Raw genomic sequence first — 14,950 nt, 5'->3', positions numbered from 1 at the left:
ATTCCTGCAGAATAAGATCAGTTTCTTCGGATATACCTTCTCGGACCAAGGGGTGGCCCCAGACCCGGAGAAGGTGAAGGATGTCCAAGATGCCCCAGCTCCGACGAACATATCGGAGGCCCGGAGTTTCCTGGGCATGGTCAACTTCTGCGGCCGCTTCATTCCGGACCTCTCCAACCTCACCAAACCCCTCCGGGAGCTGACCAAGTCGTCCACCACGTGGCAGTGGGGCCTGGAACAGGAACAGGCGTTCCAAGCGACGAAGGCAGCCCTATCCGCGGACACTACCCTGTCATACTTCGACCCGGCAAAGCCCACCAACGTGGCAGTCGACGCGAGCCCGTTCGGGCTGGGAGCGGTCCTGACACAACGCCAGGACAATGAGGAATGGGCCCCCATCGCCTACGCCAGCCGGTCCCTGACCGAAACAGAGCAGCGGTACTCTCAAATCGAGCGAGAAGCCATCGCCATCCACTGGGCATGCCGGTATTTTCATGTGTACGTGTATGGACATCATTTCACGGTGACAACCGACCACAAGCCGCTCATTCCTCTGTTCCAAGGGTCGTCCTCGAAGCCGCCGCCCCGGATTGAAAAATGGATACTCCAACTGCAAGGGTACGACTACCGGGTGGAGTACAAACCAGGGGCCACGAACCCAGCGGACTACCTGTCACGACACCCGCGGAAAGCCACGTCAGAGGAGAAGGAGGAAGCCGAGGATACGGAGGAGTATGTCCGGTATGTGACGGAGCGGTCACGACCCCTTCCAATGAGCCTGGCCGCAATAATAGAAGCTTCAGAAGGCGATGAATGCGTAAGAGCAGCAGCGGAGGCCGTCAGATCGGGGGATTGGAGGGCAATTCAAGCCTCGCTCAACAGACGGACACCCCAAGCCAAGCTGACACTAGAGTCGTTCCTAAAGGTGAAAAGTGAGCTGTCCGTTGACGCTCAAGGATGTCTCCTGCGGGGTCCAAGACTAATCATGCCGGCCAGCCTCGCTCAACAAGCGGTGGACCTCGCCCACCGGGGACACCAAGGAGTAGTAAAGACAAAGGGTAGGCTCCGAGCCAAAGTATGGTTCCCAGGCATGGATGCGATGGTGGAACAGACGGTGAGAACCTGCACGTGGTGCCAAGCCGCAGGACCGCCGGAGCGCCCGCACCCAGTGGCGACCGAAGACAATCCTCAGCGACCTTGGGAGTGCGTGAGTGCCGACTTCGGACATCTCCCCGATGGGCGGTATGCGTTGGTCATCATTGACGACTTCACCAAATACCCAGAGGTCGAAATCGTGGGGAGCCAGACAGCCACGGAGGTGATTGCGAAATTCGAAAAAACCATCGCCACTCACGGCATATTCGGGGTGGTCAAGACCGACAACGGACCGCCTTTCCAAGGACAGGAGTTCGCAGAGTATCTCAAGAGCTGGGGGATCACTCACCGCAAGATAACACCACGGTGGCCCCAGGCCAATGGAGAGGTAGAGAGGTTTATGAGGACACTTAATAAAACCATTCGCATCGCCATGGCTGAGGGATCTCCACTGGAGAGAGCGATCTACAGTTTCCTGCGCGAATACCGTTTGACCCCCCATGTCACGACCGAGGCAGCGCCAGGAACAGCCACCATGGGGAGAATCGTAAGTGACACGATCCCACACCACCATACTTGGGTTCCGGCACAAGCCACCAACGAAAAGACATTAGCCAACCGGAGGCGCTCGAACGACCACGCCAGCCTGCGAAGAGGAGCGAAGGAGTCCAGGATACAACAGCAGGATCGAGTGTATGTGAGGGACCGCTACCCAGGCAGCAAGTTCAGACTTCCTTTTGAACCTCACCCATGGGTGGTCACCCGCCGGACAGGCACGATGGTGACTGCTCAAAGAGGTGCGGAAACAGTCACGCGAGATGTGTCCTTCTTTAAAAAAGTTCACCCAGGAACACCACCACGTCCCGGGGCCGAGCCCGAGGGGCCGGATCCCGACCAGCCGAGAGGAGACCAGGAAGCGGAGGACGGTCGGAGCGAGGATGAGGGTTCCCAGCCCGTCCCAGCCACCCCAGTGGGTAACCCGTCTGGCAGCTCCCCAGCCCGGGTAGAGCCGAACACCCCAAGGCGCAGAACCCCCGAGGTGGTCCCTTCCAGAGGCGGCCCGTCCCGCTACAACCTGAGGAAGAACCCGGCACCGTCATCCCAGCTGGCGGACTATATGGTGTGACCCGTAAGGACTGGAGGACTGGTAACAGATCCATCGTTTTGCTTTAATGTTTTGCTTAATGTTTATAAAGGTTGGAAGGAGTGTAATGTTCGGCACGCGCGAGGCATTCTAGCCTTCCGCGCTGCCGAGGTGCGCTAGCGCTGACGCGTGACGTCAGACGCTAGCGAGTGAATAATAAAGGGGCGTGGCCTCGGCGAGTTAGTCGGGAGCCGCGTGAGTAACGTAACGGTACCGGCTCCTGTGTATTCTTTAGCGCGCTCGCGCTGCCATGTGTTCTAAGACCTTAGAACCATTACACAGTGGTGACAATGTAGATCCAGGTGAGCCAAATCCATAACAGATTTAAGGATGTTTGCATAACTTACATTTACATGAATTAAATCTAACTGCAACTCCCTAACATAGTTAAGGGCTATCCTGAAAGTCTGGAATGGATTTGGCTCTATGGTAGCAGGTTGAACACCCCTCCTACGGTGAGCACATATGCCATATGTTATCCACTGATTACTTTTAGTATTTCCCTTAGAAATAAGTGTAAGTATTTTTTAAAGCTTCAGTTCTTTATGTACAGCTACTGACTCCCTACACCAGTGATTATCGATTTCATCCACTATTCAGCGAGCTTCATCTGAAACAACACAAGCTTTTCAGTGTTTACTATATGTGAGATGGCCACAATAAAGCACATTCTTTATCAATCCTCTATCTCTAACAAACAAGTGACTGAGATGCGGCAAACATCTCTAGCTTCTTCTGACTATATATTCACCGGAGATACAGTTTGAATATTAGGCAAGAATAAGGCATCTGTATAGCAAGACCCAACAGTTGTGGGACTAAAAAATACACAGAAACACCTTGATCGCAAGACTTCTGTGACAAAATCTTCAATTAACTGATCTCAGAAATTAAAAAAAGATTGAACATTTTCTTAAGGAGTACGTGCACAACACCACAACAATACGTGACCTAATCACCACCCAAAGAGACAACAATAATCTTCCATAGATGCATACTTTCATTACCCTGTCGTAAAATATTTCCTCAATATTATTGCAGCCAGACCATCAGAACCATTACTAACAAAATCTTTAAAAAAGATCCCTCGCTCAACCTGTGCAGGGGAGATAGCCAACTACCTATTCAAGAAGTCCATGGAACTAGGTTCATTTCTACCTGAGCTGAAAATCTCCTTCATTAGATCTCTCCTCAAAATAAAAACCTCAACCCACCTGACCCAGAAAACTACAGACCCACATCAAACAAAGCATTTTTAGGAAAGCTTTTGGAGAGAGCAATGTTTACTCAACTCACTAACCTTACAGAGAACTATGGCTTAATGTCAGAATAACAGCCTGGCTTCGGAACAGGTAGAGGATCAGAGTCAGCCATCATGTCCATCTGGGATGATCTACAACTCACAGTGGACAAGACTAAAGTAGCTGCTTTGTTGCTTGCGGATTTATCAGCTGCATTTGACACTCTTTACTACCACACGCTACTAAAATGACTCCACAATCTCTGAATCTGTTAAAATGTTCTAAAATAGATTGATTCTCATCTCACAGGCAGACAAAGTGTAGTCTACCTACCACCTATCACATCACTGTGGTGTTCCTCAGAGGTCCATCATATGTCTCTAGTATTCAACATCTCCTTAGCCCCCATTACCAAATCTGATTAAATCATACAACCTTACCGCTTACAAGTATGGCGATGTCACACAGATCATTTAAAAAAAGAATAGTCCCAAAAACCTCTAAAATGTACAACTAGATGACTGCCTCTGTGCCATAAACACATGGGTAATGAATAACCATCTAAAGCTCAATACCGTAAAGACAGATATTATGACCTTCAGACACTGGCAAAAGCTCGCCCTACTGCCATATGGCTTAAGGAACTTGAAGCCCCTCCAACAACCTCAAGAGAAGTTAGAAACCTAGGAGTAACCATGGATTCAGACCTATCCTTCAAACCGCCTGTTAATGTCACAAATCGCGCCTTTGTAACCAATGAAAATAATATGTTGCACCTTCCCATACCTTGCATCCCAACATAAACTGCAAGCCAACTTCACACTCTTAATCTCCAAGCTTGACTATGACAACAGCTATACCCTGGCACACTTGCCTTAATCATACGCAAAATACAAGTCATCCAAAATAATACCGCAAGGCTTCTTTTTTGCCTTCACCGAAGAGAACGCATGATTCCAGTCCTGCAACCACTCCACTAGCTATCTGCAGCAAGAAGGACAATGTTCAAAACACTCTGCATTCACCACAAAGTCTCCCAAGGAAAAGGTGCTATATCTATAAGTTAAATTCAAGCAATGCAAACTAAACAGAACACTGCCCTCCAGGTTTGAACCATTTACCATACCACCTTACCATAAGAAATCCACAGGAGACCCTACTTTCTCAGTACAAGCGGCCAAGCTATGGCACTCATTGCCAGCCAACATTAGAAGCACTCAGGAGCATACACACTTACGAAGACAGTTGAAAACATGGCTATTTGCTAGATAACTACACCACCTACATCCAGGCAACAGAGCCCAGTAAACAGCTGCACACTTAAGTGCAATCCTCAGCTTGCCACTCATAAATTGGAACCAACTCAAACAGCAAACTGCTTTTGCTATGCAGGTAAGCTAAGAAGGGCTGACCTTTAGTTCGCCGTCACATTATACTGTTATATTCTTGCATATATAACAGTTATGGCCCACAATAATACTACTAATAATAGGTAAATTGTAACTTATACCCCTTAAATTCACGTAAGACATATATGCTATGAGGGTTGTCCATCACCAGCCTGTACAACCAAAAACGAAACATCACCCAATGAACAGGCATGGAATAACTGAAGAGATACAATACACTACATGTATAAAGTGCACAGCTACCTAAAAAGGTGTCCCGGTGCTGGCTTTGAGTGAGTCCACCAGGTTCATGGGTCAAATCAAAAGGAGACTAAACTAAGTCAGAGAGGATTGTTTTGATCCTCTTCCTGAAAACCACTTCAGATGTGCAGCTTTTTAAGGCCAAGGGTAGGGCATTCCAAAGTTTGGCCGTCATGTAAGCAAAGGAACGGCCTCCTCCTCTGGATTGGGCAATCCGAGGGTTTTGAAACAGTTTAAGATTGTTAGAACGAAGGGGTTGGGCCTGGAGAGAGAGAGTTTAAAATAACGTCTAAGATGCAAAGGACCACTGGAATAAAAAATCTTAAAAGCAAGGGTAAGGGCCTTGAACCGTATCCTTTTAGCAATTGGGAGCTATTGAAGCTGGTGCAGGTGTTTTCCGAAATAGGACACCAGGGAGAAAGTTTCAAGATCAAATGGGCGGCAGTGTTCTGGATAATCTGCAGCCAGTGTAAAAGATAAGAAGGAAGCCCAAGATATAAACTAGTGGTATAGTCCAGTTTATACATGTTCATGGCATGTACGACAGTCTTCTGCTTTATTTGGGGTTCAAAGAGAAGTTCTGCATTAAATTTGACCCACAAGTTTCTGGCCACTGGGGCAGGACACAGCACATTGCCCATCTCAGGTGGCCACCAGAGGTTGCAATCAGCATTGATTTTAGGACCAAAGAAAATAATTTCGGTCTTGTCTGGATTCAATTTCAGGAGGTTAGCATTCATCCACTGTAGAACAGAGTTGAGATATGTTTTGAGGGACGTTAATGTTGTAGAATCCCTTTCTTGGAAAGACAAAAGAAGCTGTTTATCATCTGCGTATGAGACAGCCCTTATCCCAAAAGACTCCACAATATCTGCAAGGGGTGACATGTATATATATTTAAAAGGGTAGGGCAAAGTGCTCAGCCCTGAGAAACCCTGCACCTTAGTGGCTTAGCTGCAGAGGTAAAAGGAGGGAGGAAGTCCAGTTGTGTGCAATTACAGATAAAGGACCTGTTAGACCTGGCACCATTGGCGTGGGTCTCCGCTGCATTTTTTGCCTTTGCCTCTTGTGTTTTTGCTGTGTGTTGGACTTCGCTTTGCTGGTCTAGATAATTTGGGCACTTTGCCACTGCTATTCAGTGCCAAAGTGCAAGTGCTCCCTGTGTAAATTGTTGTTATGGTTTAGTGATTTCATGATTGGCATATTTGATTTGCTTGTTAGACCCTAGTACAGTGGACTGTGTGTGCCCCGGGCCTGTAAATCAAATGCTGCTAGTGGGCTGCAGCACTGATTGTGCCACCCACAGAAGCAGCCTGTAAAATGTAACTCTGGCCTGCCATTGCAGAGCCAGTGTGCAGTTTGGGACTGCCATGTCGACTTGGCAAGTGCACACACTTGCCAGGTCCAAGCCTTCCCTTTTCTACATATTAATCACCCCTGATGGGTAGGCCCAAGGTACCCCTGTGGGCAGGGTGCATTACATGTGAAAGGTAGGACATGCCCTGATGTGTGTGGCATGTCCTAATAGTGAATTACTGCCAATTTTGTTTTTCCCTATTGCAAGCTACCTGTTCCCGTAGGACAGAATGGGGAGGTATTTTTTTATAACATCTTATAAACATAACTACCCCTGGGAACAAGGTAGGAAAATAAAGTTTAGTATGCCTGAACTCAGAATGTTAAAATGCATCTTTTAGTGAGGGTGATTTTTACATTCTGGGTTTGAAAATACCACTTTTAGAAAGTAGGTATTTTCTTGCTTAGCCGTCCAGTATGCCTCTTCCTGGTTTGTGTATTGCATGTCTGGCTTTTGGATGACAGTGGCTGGCGAGGGGCAGTGGCTCCAGAGAGCCTGATGAGTCAGGGCTGGGCTGAATTTAGAATGGGGGGGGAGATTTTCTTTCACCTGAATGGGCCTGGTCTGCATTCCACAATGCTGTCTCCACCTCCTGCCAGGAAGCTGCACCAGTGAGGACAGAACTGGTTTTGGTTGGGTACAAACACTCTCTGCCTTCAGAGAATAAAGGATTTGTGTGTATAAAAAGAAGGGCCCACACCCCAGACTTTTAGATCACTTCTGGGAAATCCGGAGGAACCTTTGCCAAGGAGAAGAGCCGGAGAAGATGAGGAGGAATACTGCCCCTGTGCTGTTTGCTGTCTGGGGTTGGCCTGCAGTGGCTACTTACTGCCAAGGAAAGGAGAAAAGGACTTTGCGGATTGCTTTGTTCCCCCTGCTTGAAGAAAAGATCTCCAAGGGCTTGAACAGAGATTGTCCCTGTTCTAGAGGTCTCAGGAACAGCAAAAACCTCACTGTATCTGTGGGCACCATTTCTGATCGTCTCCGCAGAAGAAAAAGCAGGACAGACTCTGTCATCGAGTCCGTCGCAGGATTCTGTGTCCTGGAAGCACTGCCAAGAGCAACACCTGGCTTCGCAGCGCAACCCTGGCCTCACCAAATCCATCAATGAGCGGCTACTTGCACTGCGTCCTGTGGGCACCGCATTACGCAAAGCTTCGCTACGAGCTGCAAGGACTTCACTGACTCCGTCGCTGCCCGACCCGAACATCAACAGGCTCAGTCGCCACACCGTGACCTGCCAGTACTGCAGCGAGTATTGTCTCACTTTTCAACGCAAACCCTGGTCTCTGTCAACGAGCAGCTGCCTGCACCGAATCGTGAGGACATCGTCCGCCGCAAAGCTCCGTTTCACAATGCGACCGAGACGTTTGCGCCGACCGACTCGCACCGACGTGTTGGTCACGATAAGAGAGGTACTGTGTGCGAGTCTGTCGACACTTTAACTGGCCAGTATTGACGCAGTCAGCTACAATTGATAGACACTGTTGTATTCAGGATAGCGGTAGCCCTAGGAGGAGCTACCGAGTTGGAAGAACTGTGTTTTATTGATTTTCCTGCAATTTAAAAGTTATTTTGCACAAGTACCATTCTTCAAGAGTATTGTAGGTTGGATTCCTATTGTATTTGGTCTTGTTGGTTTAGATAAAGATTTACTATTTTTCTAAACTGGTGTGGTGTCCATTTGTAGTGTTTTCACTGTATTACTGTATGTGTTCACAAATGCTTTTCACACTGCCTCTGAGATAAGCCTGTGTGCTCGTGCCAAGCTACCAAGGGGGTGAGCAGGGGTTATTTTAGAAGTGTATCCCCCTTACCCTGACTAGAGACCCCCATTTCTAACAGGACCTAAACCAAGATAAGGCACACACCATAATGCCAAAGCTCTCCAGTCTCTCCAGCAGAACTGCATGGGAGATTGTATCAAAAGCAGCTGAGATATCTAGCAGCACTAACATAACTGGGTAGTTTTTGTCCAGACTTATTTTGATATGCTAAGAGACCTCGAGGAGGGCAGTCTCAGTACTGTAACCGCATCGGAATCTAGATTGCGAGCTATGTAATAAGGAATTTTCCTCCAGCAAGGAAGTGAGATGCCTGTTGACATTTTTTTCCACCGTCTTTGCCATAGTAGGAAGCAGTGAAATGGGCCAGAAATTGTCAAGGACCTTAGGGTTGGCAGGAGGCTTTTTAAGTAAAGGAAGTAGCATGGCCTACTTCCAACCCGAGGGGACCATTGCCTGAGCAGGTAATTCACCCAGGGATTCATTACGAGTGTGATTTATTTAAGAATGATCGGGTGGCATTGATCTAGAAGGGATCCAGATCTACAGTGAGCATCCAGATCTCTCACACATTGCTGGACAATTTAGAGGACTTAATACAGTCCACTACTGCAGGTCCCATATATCTATACAATCTGACCGATTCTTTATGCTTCACGAAGACACTCAGATATGGATGATAATAATAATGCCCATCCCAACAGATCTCTCTACCTCTCTCCCCCTCCAAGTATGCCAGCTAAGGACCACAACTATACATAAATCTCCGACTGGACAACCCAGTGCAGTAACCACCGAAGCAGGCCTATATCATAAGAAATACCATAAAGGGACCTGCAGAGCTGTTTAAAGCTACCAGCATTCTGGAAACCATAAAACTGAGCTTCTGTCACATCATCATCCACCACACTGCTAAGCGATGTGTCCCATTACACTAACCGCACCACGGTGGTCATCACGCATGACACGGAAACACTTCCCACACAGGGCATGATTACGATTTTTGGCAGAGTGGGCATCAAGCCATCACTACGCTTCCACACCGCCACGAGTCGCTGCCCCCACCTGCCATATTAGAAGTAATTTTATGATCTGATGGGCGGGCATCAGGGCAGTCCTGCTGCTGTGCTATTTAAAGTCTCATTGTGAGCCTGAAACAGCAACACCGCAGGACCGCCAGTGCACATTCCTTAACAGAACGAAATGCACCATGTTGGGCATTTCTTCCTGTGGAAGAGCTAGAGGTGCAGAAATACAGGGCGGCACAACATGTGCCCCCTGCATGCTCCCCTGTGTACAGGGGAAAGAGGGGGCCCTATAGGGTCCCCTTTCTTTCCTCACTGCCAGTCTTTTCATGGAGGAAGGTCCTCCATGGCAGTGCTGGCGGTGAGGAAAGTTGTAATATACTTGGTTGTGCCTCAGGGCACAACCGAGCATATTTTGGCCCTCAGACCGCCGTGTAACCACCAGGGAATGGCAATTCTCTGGCCGTTGCTGCGGTTAAATGGCGGTCCGACTGCCAAACTCGTAATGGGGTGGTCGGACTGCTGGTGAGGCAGTAGCTGGACCGCCGCGCCCCCGTGTGTCTGGCGGTCCTCGGACAGCCAGACTCATAATCAGGCCCTAAGACAACATCCTTCTAAACAGACACGTACAAGGTGCAGCATGCTACCCATGTAGGCAAATGCTTCAGCTCCCCACATAGGGATAGTAAGCGCTATATAAATGCTGCAATACAATACACTACATTACAATAGAATGTCTCTAGTTTTCAATTTTGCATTGTCAAGTGGGAGTGTTTAGCACTGATGCCCCTTCTAACACAGAGTATTGCGCAGAGTATTTGAAGACTATTGGTAGACTGCAGAAGAGAAAATTGGGGTCAAAATTTTCTAGAAGACAAAGCATAGGTGGTTGTATTCTGTGGGTGTATCCCAAATGTCCCCAAAAACCTCAGAATGTAGGGAACAGATTCATGGAACTACATCATTTGGGGAAGGGAGAGTTAGGTAGAAAAGGAGAGAATCAACTCCTTTGTACAACGTCAACAGGCTTGGATGCTTCACTGGCTGCAAGAGTTCATTCAGTTACAACAAGGATAGAAATCATGTGGCTGAACTCATGTGGTAATTGATAGTATGTCTAAAGATTATCGCTGTTTAAGGAGAGTAATATTAAATTCCACACAATATGTAGCTTAACCTTCCAAAAGTATTAAAGTAAATGCATCCATAGAGGCTTACCTACTTCTCCAATAGAATGACAATGACATGCCTTGGAGTAACCATAAAATATCCCAGGACACTTGAGAAGCAACAGAAGCCTGCAGGTATAAACAACAAATTAACCTTTTTCTTACCGGTAGTCTTCATTAATCCAATATGTTGTCCTCCTTGGCCCAGTCAAAACTGATTGAAACATTTGTGTCTCCCACAGACCTTTAATCACACTTTGGGATCGTGATCCCATTTTACATACTTCTGCTTCTATCTGCATGCATGCATATGGAGTAGAATAATGTCCCTCCCACTGGCCCATCTCCAATATATCACACACATCAAACCAGAGGTGCAAGTACAGGAGGGATGTGAACTGGGACGAGGAGGACTATGAATCGCGGAAATGAATATTGCCTATAAGTTACCTCCTCTCCGTCCTTGTCCCAGTCATTACTGATTGAGGAAATAGCAAGCACTTGCACCGACTCTTTACCTTGCAGGAAACAAATGTATTTGGGTGACAATTTCTTCACTGCTGTTTTCAACACCATAGAGGCAAAGTTACAGATCTGGTCACCCTTAGGTCTAAACTATAATGATTCACAAACATCAAATGTAATGACCATGTAGCGGCTCTGTATATCTCCAGAAGAGACACATCACCCAATTTCTAGAAGCAGAAACCGACCTTGTGGACTTGGTTTGGACCGATGCTGGAGGACAAATTTCTACACTCTTGTATGATTGTGAAATGGCCTGTTTCATCCATCTACTTATCGTTCGGGAAGCTGCCTTCTTACCCTTATTCACAGAGCTGTACAAAATAAACAAAAAATTTGATACTCTGAAGTATTTAGTATGCTCTAAATAACTAAATAAGTCTTCACTGAGGTCTATAGATGAAGTTATTTTAGAATCTGTTTTCTGATTGCAAAACTATCTCTTGTGAGATGTGAAACAGGGAATTTATCTCTGAAATGACCTAGGGGTCCTATTTGAAGACTACTCTATCCAGGAAGAAATCAAATATTAATGTGAAATAACCAATGCACCCAATTCTCGCAGCCTTCTTGCTCAGGTAATGTCAATCATAAAGGCTGTTTTTTCAGACAACCAACCACGATCGGCATTCTCTAAGGGTTTAAAGGAAACTTGTTGTAACCCTTTAAAAACTATAGACAAATCTCAGGTCAAGTTGGACTTTCCACCATTGGTCTCTTCAATTTAAAACTCTTTATGAGTCAAACAACTAGTGAAGAAATATCTGCAATTTGTACATAACTTAAGAGCCTTAATGGCTGCCCATTGAGCAGAAAGAGTAGATGGCGATAACCCCTTCATAAAGCCATTCGTGAGGAACTCTAGGATCTTGAAAGAATCCAAACATAGAGGGACAAGATCCCTTGATACGCACTATTTCTGAAATGACCAACAGTGTTGTTTATATGTTAGCAAGGTAGATGGCATTCTGGAAGATTTGATATCTCTGGCAACTTCCTCAGAAGAGCCTAAGCGTTTTAATCCTAACCTCTCAAATGTAAGGCTGTTAACTTCAGATGTTGAAGTTGAATTAATGGCAGCACAGCAAATGTAAGAGGGGGAACACTGAACTGATAGATGCAGATAATCTCCTATGGACAGAGACATCAGGAGGGAGAACAAGGCCGGCAGGACCAAAATGGTGCCACAAGAATTACCAAAGTCTTCTCCTCCTGAATCTTTCGAGGCACCTTAGGGAGGAGGGGAATCAGAAGGAAGGCATACAAAATCCCCTTTGGCCACCAGATTGACATGGCATCTCCCATCCAGGCTTGAAGACACCCTGTCTCTGTACAAAATATTGGAAGCATTGAGTAGTGTACTGACACAAACAGATCAATATACGGTCTCTCAAACCGTGTACATATCAGATTGAATTCCTGGACAGACAGATAGCACATCTGAGGATGGAAGGTTCCTGCTGAGACCATCTGTCCTGAAATTTAATCTTCCCTGTAAATACACTGCTGATAATGCAAGAAGGTGACCCTCTGACCAAGAGAATATTTGTGTCACTAGTAGTTTGAGACTGGTGTTCTTTGCCCCCCTCCTTGACGTTTTAAATAGGCTCACATCACGTGATTGTCAGTCCTGACAATAATATTGGAATCTTTCAACTGATGACCAAAATGCTGCAGTGCTTTCAACACTGCAGTTGGCTACCTGTAGATTAAGGAATGTAACCTCTCTTTCTCCAATCACTGGCCCTTCATTTCTAGATAATTTCTGGTGCTCCCCCACCCCCATAGGTTTCCACCCATGGTGCTATGTCTCTGGGGAGGCAGTCCAGTAGCACCCCTCTCAAGAGGTTGTCTTTCACCAGCCACCACTGTAAATTGTTACCTATCTGAGGGGTCACTAGAACCTGTTGGTTGAACTGTTAGGAACTTGGCGACCAATGGAGAAGCATGTGGTTTACCAGAGACTTGAGAAGGAAACAAGCCCAGGGGAATACTACTATAGTTTGTGCCATTAGTCCCTGGACTTTCAACCACCCCCTGGCCGAGAATGACTGTTTGTTGCGCAGGAGAGTTAAATTGTTTTGAATTGCAACAATACTGCTTTGAGGCAGAAGGACCTGACCTAACTCCATATTGAAGTCTGCTCTGATAGAAGTTTTGATCCATAGAGGTTGAAACTTTGACTTCTGAATGTTTATCATGAAGCCTAACTTTGGCAATAAATAGGTGACTTCCTTGACATCTCAATGGGCCTTTGTAAGAGAAGAAACAGACAACAGGCAGTGATCAAGATACAGAAATATTGACACACCTCTTAGTTGAAGGGGGGCAACAACTGGGGCCAGTGTCTTTGTGAAGACTTTGGGAGATGTTGCAAGCCCAAAGGAAAGAGCCTTAACCTGTAGATGTTAGTCCTCCACAGCGAAACAAAGGAAGACCTGACTGTCTGGATGAATAGGGATGTGTAAGTCGACATGTAAGGCGACAGTCATTAGTAAACTGTTGTCCGCTATTAGTGGCAAAATTGACTAGATGGAAACCATATGGAACATTTCCACAAGGATGCACTAGTTTAATTTATTTCCTTTAGATCCAATAACAGCTGGTATCTGGCATCTTCTTTTGGCAATAAAAAGAGAATAAAATAGAACCCTGCTCCCCTTTGATGTTCTGGCACAGGAACTACTGCTCCTTTCTCTAGCAGTGTCTGGACCACAGAAGCACAGATTGACTTTTTAAAATTTCTCTTGGTAAATTTCTCTTGGTAAGGATGTAGGAACAAACCAGTGCTTTGGAGGTTGTGGGCAAATGGAATGGAGTAACCCTGGTTGATTTCTTTATTTTTTTGTGTGGAGTTTTACATAGCATGAATTAGACCCGAAGGTATCCAAGCGCTTTACATGAGCACCAGTTACATTACAGACAGACACATTCATTATTGTTAGACACATGGAGATTAAGTGATTTGCCCAGAATCACAGAATGTTGAGCGTCCCTGCTGAGACTCAAACACAGTTCCCCAGCTCCAAGGTCGACTGTCCTAGCCATTAGGCCACGTTGATGATGTTGAGAACCTAAGCATCCGGAATACAATCCATCCATCGATGAGCAAAGTGTCAGAGTCTCACACCGACTCCAGCACAGTCACTTTTGCAACTGCTGTTGATCCTTGAGTGGGACGGGTCAGGTTTTACTAGTGAACGCATCCCACTGACCTTGGGCCTGACCACAAAAAATATGTTTCTCCTGTGCCCTCTGAGGCAGTTGTTTTGAAAGGAACTTTTCTGAGAACAGCCTAAATAGCTTGAGCAATTTCTTCTCATCTGCAACTCTTCGAACCAAGGTACCGAAGTCATCATGAAACAACCTTGGACACGTTAACAGCAGCTTCTGAATTAGAGATCTTTGAAATGGATTCAACAAAAAGGGAGTTTGAGGGTTTTTTGAAGAATTTTCAACTAAAAAAACAAGATATGTATAGCAGGATAGTGGTAAAGGATATATGGAAACATTGCATAAAAATCAACATAGAGACCTTTTTTCAGGATTAATGGCATTTACACCTTAAAAAATAAGCATGCAAAAAGCAATACAAATGAGCATGCAAGAATCAATCTTAGAAATAAATAATTCTATGAAATGATACATGCCAATCATCTGGAAAATCTCTATTTAAAAAGTTTAGGTTAAATTGTTTCTCAATATTTGCATTTTATGAAATTGTTACGACCGGTCATACTACCACAGTGCCTCGGGGGCGTTCTTATAGTACCTGGGGTTTGTCCATAGATAGTAGACCAATAATGCCTACAGGCATTATCTTAGTTAGATACAACAATATCGCAGTAGTTCCTTAGTGGCAGTAACCACTAAAGTGAGTGAGGCCGTTATAGTGTGAAGAGCAGGATGGCCTCTCTTTAATAATGCTGCTTGTTGGACAACTACTAATATAGTGCCCATG

This window comes from Triturus cristatus, chromosome 2_1, assembly GCF_964204655.1.
Source record: "Triturus cristatus chromosome 2_1, aTriCri1.1, whole genome shotgun sequence".
Classification (NCBI taxonomy): domain Eukaryota; kingdom Metazoa; phylum Chordata; class Amphibia; order Caudata; family Salamandridae; genus Triturus; species Triturus cristatus.
Note: the sequence above shows the minus strand (reverse complement) of the source record.